Raw genomic sequence first — 13,439 nt, 5'->3', positions numbered from 1 at the left:
TGAGACACAGGAGCAGAGTGTGACTCAGACACGGGATCAGTGTGTGACTGAGACACGGGATCAGTGTGTGACTGAGACACGGGATCAGAGTGTGACTGAGACACGGGGTCAGAGTGTGACTGAGACACGGGATCAGAGTTTGACTGAGACACGGGAACAGTGTGTGACTGAGAAACGGTGTCAGAGTGTGACTGAGACACGGGGTCAGAGTGTGACTGAGACACTGGGTCAGAGAGTGACTGAGAAAGGGGATGAGAGTGTGACTGAGACAGGGGGTCAGTGTTTGACTGAGACACGGAATCAGTGTGTGACTGATACACGGGGTCAGAGTGCAACTGAGACACGGGGTCAGAATGTGACTGAGACACGGGATCAGAGTGTGACAGAGACACTGGAACAGAGTGTGACTGAGACACGTGATCAGTGTGTGACTGAGACACGGGATCAGTCTGTTCCTGAGACACGGGATCAGTGTGTTACTGAGACACGGGATCAGAGTGTGAGTGAGACACGGGATCAGAGTGTGACTGAGACACGTGATCTGTGTGTGACTGAGACACAGGATCAAAGTGTGACTGATACACGGGATCAGTGTGTGACTGAGACACAGGATCAGTGTGTGACGGAGACACGGGATCAGTTTGTGACTGAGACACGGGATCAGAGTGTGACGGAGACACGGGATCAGTGTGTGACCAAGACACGGGATCAGTGTGTGACTGAGACACGGGATCAAAGTGTGAATGAGTCACGGAATCTGAGTGTGACTGAGACACAGGATCAGAGTGTGACTGAGACACGGGATCAGAGTGTGACTGAGACACGGGCTCTGTGTGTGACTGAGACACAGGATCAAAGTGTGACTGAGACACGGATTAGTGTGTGACTGAGACACAGGATCAGTGTGTGACGGAGACACGGGATCAGTTTGTGACTGAGACACGGGATCAGAGTGTGACTGAGACACGGGATCTGAGTGTGACTGAGACACGGGATCAGAGTGTGACTCAGACACGGGATCTGAGTGTGACTGAGACACGGAATCTGAGTTTGACTGAGACACAGGATCAGAGTGTGACTGAGACACGGGATCAGAGTGTGACTGAGACACGGGATAAGAGTGTGACTGAGACACGGGATCAGTGTGTGACTGAGACGCAGGATCAGTGTTTGACTGAGACACGGAATCTGAGTGTGACTGAGACACAGGATCAGAGTGTGACTCAGACACGGGATCAGTGTGTGACTGAGACACAGGATCAGAGTGTGACTCAGACACGGGATCAGAGTGTGACGGAGACACGGGATCAGCGTGTGACTGAGACACGGGATCAGAGTGTAACTGAGACACGGGGTCAGAGTGTGACTGAGACATGGGTTCAGTGTGTGACTGAGAAACGGTGTCAGAGTGTGACTGAGACATGGGGTCAGAGTGTGACTGAGACACTGGGTCAGAGAGTGACTGAGAAAGGGGATGAGAGTGTGACTGAGACAGGGGGTCAGTGTTTGACTGAGACACGGGATCAGTTTGTGACTGAGACACGGGACCAGAGTGTGACGGAGACACGGGATCAGTGTGTGACCAAGACACGGGATCAGTGTGTGGCTGAGACACGGGATCAAAGTGTGAATGAGTCACGGAATCTGAGTGTGACTGAGACACAGGATCAGAGTGTGACTGAGACACGGGATCAGAGTGTGACTGAGACACGGGCTCTGTGTGTGACTGAGACACAGGATCAAAGTGTGACTGAGACACGGGATCAGTGTGTGACTGAGACACAGGATCAGTGTGTGACGGAGACACGGGATCAGTTTGTGACTGAGACACGGGATCAGAGTGTGACTGAGACACGGGATCTGAGTGTGACTGAGACATGGGATCAGAGTGTGACTCAGACACGGGATCTGAGTGTGACTGAGACACGGAATCTGAGTTTGACTGAGACACAGGATCAGAGTGTGACTGAGACACGGGATCAGAGTGTGACTGAGACACGGGATAAGAGTGTGACTGAGACACGGGATCAGTGTGTGACTGAGACGCAGGATCAGTGTTTGACTGAGACATGGGATCAGAGTTTGACTGAGACACGGGATCGAAGTTTGACTGTGACACTGGATCAGAGTGTGACTGAGACACGGGATCAGAGTGTGACTGAGACACGGGATCAGAGTGTGACGGAGACACGGGATCAGCGTGTGACTGAGACACGGGATCAGAGTGTAACTGAGACACGGGGTCAGAGTGTGACTGAGACATGGGTTCAGTGTGTGACTGAGACACGTGGTCAGAGTGTGACTGAGACACGTGATCAGTGTGTGACTGAGACACGGGATCAGTTTGTTACTGAGACACGGAATCAGAGTGTGAGTGAGACACGGGATCAGAGTGTCACTGAGACACGGAATCTGAGTGTGACTGAGACACGGGATCTGAGTGTGACTGAGACACGGGATCAGTGTGTGACTGAGACACGGGATCAGTGTGTGACTGGGACACGGGATCAGTGTGTTACTGAGACACGGAATCAGAGTGTGACTGAGACACAGGATCAAAGTGTGACGGAGACACGGGATTAGTGTGTGACTGAGACACGGGATCAGAGTGTGACGGAGACACGGGATCAGTGTGTGACTGAGACACGGGATCAGAGTGTGACTGAGACACGGGATCAGAGTGTGACTGAGACACGGAATCTGTGTGTGACTGAGACACAGGATCAGTGTGTGACTCAGACACGGGATCAGTGTGTGACTGAGACACAGGATCAGAGTGTGACTCAGACACGGGATCAGAGTGTGACTGAGACACGGGATCAGAGTGTGACTGAGACACAGGATCAGAGTGTGACTCAGACACGGGATCAGAGTGTGACTGAGACACGGGATCAGTGTGTGACTGAGACACGGGATCAGAGTGTGATTGAGACACGGGATCAGAGTGTGACTGAGACACGGGGTCAGAGTGTGACTGAGACACGGGGTCAGAGTGTGACTGAGACACGGGATCAGAGTTTGACTGAGACACGGGATCAGTGTGTGACTGAGAAACGGTGTCAGAGTGTGACTGAGACACGGAATCAGTGTGTGACTGAGACACAGGGTCAGAGTGTGACTGAGAAAGGGGATGAGAGTGTGACTGAGACAGGGGGTCAGTGTGTGACTGAGACACGGTATCAGTGTGTGACTGATACACGGGGTCAGAGTGCGACTGAGACACGGGGTCAGAATGTGACTAAGACACGGGATCAGAGTGTGACAGAGACATTGGATCAGAGTGTGACTGAGACACGTGATCAGTGTGTGACTGAGACACGGGATCAGTGTGTTACTGAGACACGGTATCAGTGTGTTACTGAGACACGGGATCAGAGTGTGAGTGAGACACGGGATCAGAGTGTGACTGAGACACGGGCTCTGTGTGTGACTGAGACACAAGATCAAAGTGTGACTGAGACACGGCATCAGTGTGTGACTGAGACACAGGATCAGTGTGTGACGGAGACACGGGATCAGTTTGTGACTGAGACACGGGATCAGAGTGTGACGGAGACACGGGATCAGTGTGTGACTGAGACACGGGATCAGTGTGTGACTGAGACACGGGATCAAAGTGTGAATGAGTCACGGAATCAGAGTGTGACTGACACACGGGATCAGAGTGTGACTGAGACACGGAATCTGAGTGTGACTGAGACACGGGATCTGAGTGTGACTGAGACACGGGATCAGAGTGTGACTGATACACGGGATCAGAGTGTGACTGAGACACGGGCTCTGTGTGTGACTGAGACACAGGATCAAAGTGTGACTGAGACACGGGATCAGTGTGTGACTGAGACACAGGATCAGTGTGTGACGGAGACACGGGATCAGTTTGTGACAGAGACATTGGATCAGAGTGTGACTGAGACACGGGATCCGAGTGTGACTGAGACACGTGATCAGTGTGTGACTGAGACACGGGATCAGAGTGTGAGTGAGACACGGGATCTGAGTGTGACTGAGACACAGGATCAGAGTGTGACTCAGACACGGGATCTGAGTGTGACTGAGACACGGAATCTGAGTTTGTCTGAGACACAGGATCAGAGTGTGACTCAGACACGGGATCAGTGTGTGACTGAGACACAGGATCAGAGTGTGACTGAGACACGGGATCAGAGTGTGACTGAGACACGGGATCAGAGTGTGACTGAGACACAGGATCAGAGTGTGACTCAGACACGGGATCAGTGTGTGACTGAGACACGGGATCAGAGTATGACTGAGACACGGGATCAGAGTGTGACTGAGACACGGGGTCAGAGTGTGACTGAGACACGGGTTCAGAGTGTAACTGAGACATGGGATCAGAGTGTGACTGAGACACAGGATCAGTGTGTGACTAGGCACGGGATCAGTGTGTGACTGAGACATGGGATCAGTGTGCGACTGAGACACAGGATCAGAGTGTGACTGAGACACGGGATCAGAGTGTGACTGAGACACGGGATCAGAGTGTGACTGAGACATGGGATCAGAGTGTGACTGAGACACTGTATCAGAGTTTGACTGAGACACTGGATCAGAGTGTGACTGAGACACGGGATCAGAGTGTGACTGAGACACGGGGTCAGAGTGTGACTGAGACACGGGATCAGCGTGTGACTGAGACACGGGATCAGAGTGTTACTGAGACACGGTGTCAGAGTGTGACTGAGACACGGGTTCAGTGTGTGACTGAGACACGTGGTCAGAGTGTGACTGAGACACGTGATCTGTGTGTGACTGAGACACGGGATCATTGTGTGACTGAGACACGGGATCAGTGTGTTACTGAGACACGGGATCAAAGTGTCACTGAGACACGGGATCAGTGTGTGACTGAGACACAGGATCAAAGTGTGACTGAGACACGGGATCAGTGTGTGACTGAGACACAGGATCAGTGTGTGACGGAGACACGGGATCAGTGTGTGACTGAGACACGGGATCAGAGTGTGACTGAGACACGGGATCAGAGTGTGACTGACACACGGGATTAGAGTGTAACTGAGACACGGTGTCAGAGTGTGACTGAGACACGGGATCAGTGTGTGACTGAGACACGGGATCAGAGTGTGACTCAGACACGGGATCTGAGTGTGACTGAGACACGGAATCTGAGTGTGACTGAGACACAGGATCAGAGTGTGACTCAGACACGGGATCAGTGTGTGACTGAGACACGGGATCAGTGTGTGACTGAGACACGGGATCAGAGTGTGACTGAGACACGGGATCAGAGTGTTACTGAGACACGGGGTCAGAGTGTGACTGAGACACGGGGTCAGAGTGTGACTGAGACACGGGGTCAGAGTGTGACTGAGACACGGGAGCAGTGTGTGACTGAGACACGGGATCAGTGTGTAACTGAGACACGGGATCAGAGTGTGACTGAGACACGGGGTCAGAGTGTGACTGTGACTCGGGATCAGAGTGAAACTGAGATACGGGGTCAGAGTGTGACTGAGACACGGGATCAGAGTGTGACTGAGACACGGGGTCAGAGTCTAAATGAGACACGGGGTCAGAGTGTGACTGAGACACGGGATCAGAGTGTGACTGAGACACGGAATCAGAGTTTGACTGAGACACGGGATCAGTGTGTGACTGAGAAACGGTGTCAGAGTGTGACTGAGACACGGGGTCAGTGTGTGACTGAGACACGGAATCAGTTTTTGACTGAGACACAGGGTCAGAGTGTGACTGAGAAAGGGGATGAGAGTGTGACTGAGACAGGGGGTCAGTGTGTGACTGAGACACGGGATCAGTGTGTGACTGATACACGGGGTCAGAGTGCGACTGAGACACGGGGTCAGAATGTGACTGAGACACGGGATCAGAGTGTGACAGAGACATTGGATCAAAGTGTGACTGAGACACGGGATCCGAGTGTGACTGAGACACGTGATCAGTGTGTGACTGAGACACGGGATCAGTGTGTTAGTGAGACACGGGATCAGTGTGTTACTGAGACACGGGATCAGAGTGTGAGTGAGACACGGGATCAGAGTGTGACGGAGACACGGGCTCTGTGTGTGACTGAGACACAAGATCAAAGTGTGACTGAGACACGGGATCAGTGTGTGACTGAGACACAGGATCAGTGTGTGACGGAGACACGGGATCAGTTTGTGACTGAGACACGGGATCAGAGTGTGACGGAGACACGGGATCAGTGTGTGACTGAGACACGGGATCAGTGTGTGACTGAGACACGGGATCAAATGTCAATGAGTCACGGAATCTGAGTGTGACTGAGACACGGGATCAGAGTGTGACTGAGACACGGGATCAGAGTGTGACTGAGACACGGGCTCTGTGTGTGACTGAGACACAGGATCAAAGTGTGACTGAGACACGGGATCAGTGTGTGACTGAGACACAGGATCAGTGTGTGACGGAGACACGGGATCAGTTTGTGACAGAGACATTGGATCAGAGTGTGACTGAGACACGGGATCCGAGTGTGACTGAGACACGTGATCAGTGTGTGACTGAGACACGGGATCAGTGTGTTACTGAGACACGGGATCAGTGTGTTACTGAGACACGGGATCAGAGTGTGAGTGAGACACGGGATCTGAGTGTGACTGAGACACGGGATCAGAGTGTGACTCAGACACGGGATCTGAGTGTGACTGAGACACGGAATCTGAGTTTGTCTGAGACACAGGATCAGAGTGTGACTCAGACACGGGATCAGTGTGTGACTGAGACACAGGATCAGAGTGTGACTGAGACACGGGATCAGAGTGTGACTGAGACACGGGATCAGAGTGTGACTGAGACACAGGATCAGAGTGTGACTCAGACACGGGATCAGTGTGTGACTGAGACATGGGATCAGTGTGTGACTGAGACACGGGATCAGAGTATGACTGAGACACGGGATCAGAGTGTGACTGAGACACGGGGTCAGAGTGTGACTGAGACACGGGTTCAGAGTGTAACTGAGACATGGGATCAGTGCGTAACTGGGGCACGGGATCAGTGTGTGACTGAGACATGGGATCAGTGTGTGACTGAGACACAGGATCAGAGTGTGACTGAGACACGGGATCAGAGTGTGACTGAGACACGGGATCAGAGTGTGACTGAGACGCAGGATCAGTGTTTGACTGAGACATGGGTCAGAGTGTGACTGAGACACGGTATCAGAGTTTGACTGAGACACTGGATCAGAGTGTGACTGAGACACGGGATCAGAGTGTGACTGAGACACGGGGTCAGCGTGTGACTGAGACACGGGATCAGAGTGTAACTGAGACACGGTGTCAGAGTGTGACTGAGACACAGGATCAGAGTGTGACTCAGACACGGGATCAGTGTGTGACAGGGACACGGGATCAGTGTGTGACTGAGACATGGGATCAGTGTGCGACTGAGACACAGGATCAGAGTGTGACTGAGACACGGGATCAGAGTGTGACTGAGACACGGGATCAGAGTGTGACTGAGACATGGGATCAGAGTGTGACTGAGACACTGTATCAGAGTTTGACTGAGACACTGGATCAGAGTGTGACTGAGACACGGGATCAGAGTGTGACTGAGACACGGGGTCAGAGTGTGACTGAGACACGGGATCAGCGTGTGACTGAGACACGGGATCAGAGTGTTACTGAGACACGGTGTCAGAGTGTGACTGAGACACGGGTTCAGTGTGTGACTGAGACACGTGGTCAGAGTGTGACTGAGACACGTGATCTGTGTGTGACTGAGACACGGGATCATTGTGTGACTGAGACACGGGATCAGTGTGTTACTGAGACACGGGATCAAAGTGTCACTGAGACACGGGATCAGTGTGTGACTGAGACACAGGATCAAAGTGTGACTGAGACACGGGATCAGTGTGTGACTGAGACACAGGATCAGTGTGTGACGGAGACACGGGATCAGTGTGTGACTGAGACACGGGATCAGAGTGTGACTGAGACACGGGATCAGAGTGTGACTGACACACGGGATTAGAGTGTAACTGAGACACGGTGTCAGAGTGTGACTGAGACACGGGATCAGTGTGTGACTGAGACACGGGATCAGAGTGTGACTCAGACACGGGATCTGAGTGTGACTGAGACACGGAATCTGAGTGTGACTGAGACACAGGATCAGAGTGTGACTCAGACACGGGATCAGTGTGTGACTGAGACACGGGATCAGTGTGTGACTGAGACACGGGATCAGAGTGTGACTGAGACACGGGATCAGAGTGTTACTGAGACACGGGGTCAGAGTGTGACTGAGACACGGGGTCAGAGTGTGACTGAGACACGGGGTCAGAGTGTGACTGAGACACGGGAGCAGTGTGTGACTGAGACACGGGATCAGTGTGTAACTGAGACACGGGATCAGAGTGTGACTGAGACACGGGGTCAGAGTGTGACTGTGACTCGGGATCAGAGTGAAACTGAGATACGGGGTCAGAGTGTGACTGAGACACGGGATCAGAGTGTGACTGAGACACGGAATCAGAGTTTGACTGAGACACGGGATCAGTGTGTGACTGAGAAACGGTGTCAGAGTGTGACTGAGACACGGGGTCAGTGTGTGACTGAGACACGGAATCAGTTTTTGACTGAGACACAGGGTCAGAGTGTGACTGAGAAAGGGGATGAGAGTGTGACTGAGACAGGGGGTCAGTGTGTGACTGAGACACGGGATCAGTGTGTGACTGATACACGGGGTCAGAGTGCGACTGAGACACGGGGTCAGAATGTGACTGAGACACGGGATCAGAGTGTGACAGAGACATTGGATCAAAGTGTGACTGAGACACGGGATCCGAGTGTGACTGAGACACGTGATCAGTGTGTGACTGAGACACGGGATCAGTGTGTTAGTGAGACACGGGATCAGTGTGTTACTGAGACACGGGATCAGAGTGTGAGTGAGACACGGGATCAGAGTGTGACGGAGACACGGGCTCTGTGTGTGACTGAGACACAAGATCAAAGTGTGACTGAGACACGGGATCAGTGTGTGACTGAGACACAGGATCAGTGTGTGACGGAGACACGGGATCAGTTTGTGACTGAGACACGGGATCAGAGTGTGACGGAGACACGGGATCAGTGTGTGACTGAGACACGGGATCAGTGTGTGACTGAGACACGGGATCAAATGTCAATGAGTCACGGAATCTGAGTGTGACTGAGACACGGGATCAGAGTGTGACTGAGACACGGGATCAGAGTGTGACTGAGACACGGGCTCTGTGTGTGACTGAGACACAGGATCAAAGTGTGACTGAGACACGGGATCAGTGTGTGACTGAGACACAGGATCAGTGTGTGACGGAGACACGGGATCAGTTTGTGACAGAGACATTGGATCAGAGTGTGACTGAGACACGGGATCCGAGTGTGACTGAGACACGTGATCAGTGTGTGACTGAGACACGGGATCAGTGTGTTACTGAGACACGGGATCAGTGTGTTACTGAGACACGGGATCAGAGTGTGAGTGAGACACGGGATCTGAGTGTGACTGAGACACGGGATCAGAGTGTGACTCAGACACGGGATCTGAGTGTGACTGAGACACGGAATCTGAGTTTGTCTGAGACACAGGATCAGAGTGTGACTCAGACACGGGATCAGTGTGTGACTGAGACACAGGATCAGAGTGTGACTGAGACACGGGATCAGAGTGTGACTGAGACACGGGATCAGAGTGTGACTGAGACACAGGATCAGAGTGTGACTCAGACACGGGATCAGTGTGTGACTGAGACATGGGATCAGTGTGTGACTGAGACACGGGATCAGAGTATGACTGAGACACGGGATCAGAGTGTGACTGAGACACGGGGTCAGAGTGTGACTGAGACACGGGTTCAGAGTGTAACTGAGACATGGGATCAGTGCGTAACTGGGGCACGGGATCAGTGTGTGACTGAGACATGGGATCAGTGTGTGACTGAGACACAGGATCAGAGTGTGACTGAGACACGGGATCAGAGTGTGACTGAGACACGGGATCAGAGTGTGACTGAGACGCAGGATCAGTGTTTGACTGAGACATGGGTCAGAGTGTGACTGAGACACGGTATCAGAGTTTGACTGAGACACTGGATCAGAGTGTGACTGAGACACGGGATCAGAGTGTGACTGAGACACGGGGTCAGCGTGTGACTGAGACACGGGATCAGAGTGTAACTGAGACACGGTGTCAGAGTGTGACTGAGACACGGGTTCAGTGTGTGACTGAGACACGTGGTCAGAGTGTGACTGAGACACGTGATCAGTGTGTGACTGAGACACGGGATCAGTGTGTGACTGAGACACGGGATCAGTGTGTTACTGAGACACGGGATCAGAGTGTCACTGAGACACGGGATCAGTGTGTGACTGAGACACAGGATCAAAGTGTGACTGAGACACAGGTTCAGTGTGTGACTGAGACACAGGATCAGTGTGTGACGGAGACACGGGATCAGTGTGTGACTGAGACACGGGATCAAAGTGTGACTGAGACACGGGATCAGAGTGTGACTGACACACGGGATCAGAGTGTGACTGAGACACGGAATCTGAGTGTGACTGAGACACGGGATCTGAGTGTGACTGTGACACGGGATCAGAGTGTGACTCAGACACGGGATCTGAGTGTGACTGAGACACGGAATCTGAATGTGACTGTGACAGAGGATCAGAGTGTGACTCTGACACGGGATCAGTGTGTGACTGAGACACAGGATCAGAGTGTGACTGAGACACAGGATCAGAGTGTGACTCAGACACGGGATCAGTGTGTGACTGAGACACGGGATCAGTGTGTGACTAAGACACGGGATCAGAGTGTGACTGAGACACGGGATCAGAGTGTGACTGAGACACGGGGTCAGAGTGTGACTGAGACACGGGGTCAGAGTGTGACTGAGACACGGGATCAGTGTGTGACTGAGACACGGGATCAGAGTGTAACTGAGACACGGGATCAGAGTGTGACTGAGACACGGGGTCAGAGTGTGACTGTGACTCGGGATCAGAGTGAAACTGAGATACGGGGTCAGAGTGTGACTGAGACACGGGATCAGAGTGTGACTGAGACACGGGGTCAGAGTGTAACTGAGACACGGGGTCAGAGTGTGACTGAGACACGGGATCAGAGTGTGACTGAGACACGGAATCAGAGTTTGACTGAGACACGGGATCAGTGTGTGACTGAGAAGCGGTGTCAGAGTGTGACTGAGACACGGGGTCAGTGTGTGACTGAGACACGGAATCAGTTTTTGACTGAGACACAGGGTCAGAGTGTGACTGAGAAAGGGGATGAGAATGTGACTGAGACAGGGGGTCAGTGTGTGACTGAGACACGGGATCAGTGTGTGACTGATACACGGGGTCAGAGTGTGACTGAGACACGGGGTCAGAATGTGACTGAGACACGGGATCAGAGTGTGACAGAGACACGGGATCAGAGTGTGACTGAGACACGGGATGAGAGTGTGACTGAGACACGTGATCAGTGTGTGACTGAGACAGGGGATCAGTGTGTGACTGAGACACGGGATCAGTGTGTTACTGAGACACGGGATCATAGTGTGAGTGAGACACGGGATCAGTGTGTGACTGAGACACGGGCTCTGTGTGTGACTGAGACACAGGATCAAAGTGTGACTGAGACACGGGATCAGTGTGTGACTGAGACACAGGATCAGTGTGTGACGGAGACACGGGATCAGTTTGTGACTGAGACACGGGATCAGAGTGTGACGGAGACACGGGATCAGTGTGTGACTGAGACACGGGATCAGTGTGTGACTGAGACACGGGATCAGAGTGTGAATGAGACACGGAATCTGAGTGTGACTGAGACACGGGATCAGAGTGTGACTGAGACACGGGATCTGAGTGTGACTGAGACACGGGATCTGAGTGTGACTCAGACACGGGATCTGAGTGTGACTGAGACACGGAATCTGAGTTTGACTGAGACACAGGATCAGAGTGTGACTCAGACACGGGATCAGAGTGTGACTGAGACAAAGGATCAGAGTGTGACTCAGACACAGGATCAGAGTGTGACTGAGACACGTGATCAGAGTGTGACTGAGACACAGGATCAGAGTGTGACTCAGACACGGGATCAGTGTGTGACAGGGACACGGGATCAGTGTGTGACTGAGACACGGGATCAGAGTGTGACTGAGACACGGGATCAGAGTGTGACTGAGACACGGGGTCAGAGTGTGACTGAGACACGGGGTCAGAGTGTGACTGAGACACGGGGTCAGAGTGTGACTGAGACACGGGGTCAGTGTGTGACTGAGACACGGGATCAGGGTGTAACTGAGACACGGGATCAGAGTGTGACTGAGACACGGGGTCAGAGTGTGACTGTGACTCGGAATCAGAGTGAAACTGAGATACGGGGTCAGAGTGTGACTGAGACACGGGATCAGGGTGTGACTGAGACACGGGGTCAGAGTGTGACTGAGACACGGGGTCAGAGTGTGACTGAGACACGGGATCAGTGTGTGACTGAGACATGCGATCAGAGTGTAACTGGGACACGGGGTCAGAGTGTGACTGAGACACGGGATCAGTGTGTGACTGAGACACGGGATCAGAGTATGACTGAGACACGGGATCAGAGTGTGACTGAGACACGGGGTCAGAGTGTGACTGAGACACGGGGTCAGAGTGTAAATGAGACATGGGATCAGTGCGTGACTGAGGCACGGGATCAGTGTGTGACTGAGACATGGGATCAGAGTGTGACTGAGACACGGGATCAGAGTGTGACTGAGACACGGGATCAGAGTGTAACTGAGACACGGGGTCAGAGTGTGACTGAGACACGGGTTCAGTGTGTGACTGAGACACGTGGTCAGAGTGTGACTGAGACACGTGATCAGTGTGTGACTGAGACACGGGATAAGTGTGTGACTGAGACACGGGATCAGTGTGTTACTGAGACATGGGATCAGAGTGTGAGTGAGACACGGGATCAGAGTGTCACTGAGACACGGGATCAGTGTGTGACTGAGACACAGGATCAAAGTGTGACTGAGACACGGGATCAGTGTGTGACTGAGACACAGGATCAGTGTGTGACGGAGACACGGGATCAGTGTGTGACTGAGACACGGGATCAGAGTTTGACTGAGACACGGGATCAGAGTGTGACTGAGACACGGGATCAGAGTGTGACTGAGACACGGAATCTGAGTGTGACTGAGACACGGGATCTGAGTGTGACTGAGACACGGGATCAGAGTGTGACTCAGACACGGGATCTGAGTGTGACTGAGTCACGGAATCTGAGTGTGACTGAGACACAGGATCAGAGTGTGACTCTGACATGGGATCAGTGTGTGACTGAGACACAGGTTCAGAGTGTGACTCAGACACGGGATCTGAGTGTGACTGAGACATGGGATCAGAGTGTGACTGAGA

The sequence above is a fragment of the Chiloscyllium plagiosum genome, unplaced genomic scaffold, assembly GCF_037043375.1.
Source record: "Chiloscyllium plagiosum isolate Xiang-an unplaced genomic scaffold, Cpla_swu_hap1 HiC_scaffold_31, whole genome shotgun sequence".
In the NCBI taxonomy this organism is placed as follows: Eukaryota; Metazoa; Chordata; class Chondrichthyes; order Orectolobiformes; family Hemiscylliidae; genus Chiloscyllium; species Chiloscyllium plagiosum.
Note: the sequence above shows the minus strand (reverse complement) of the source record.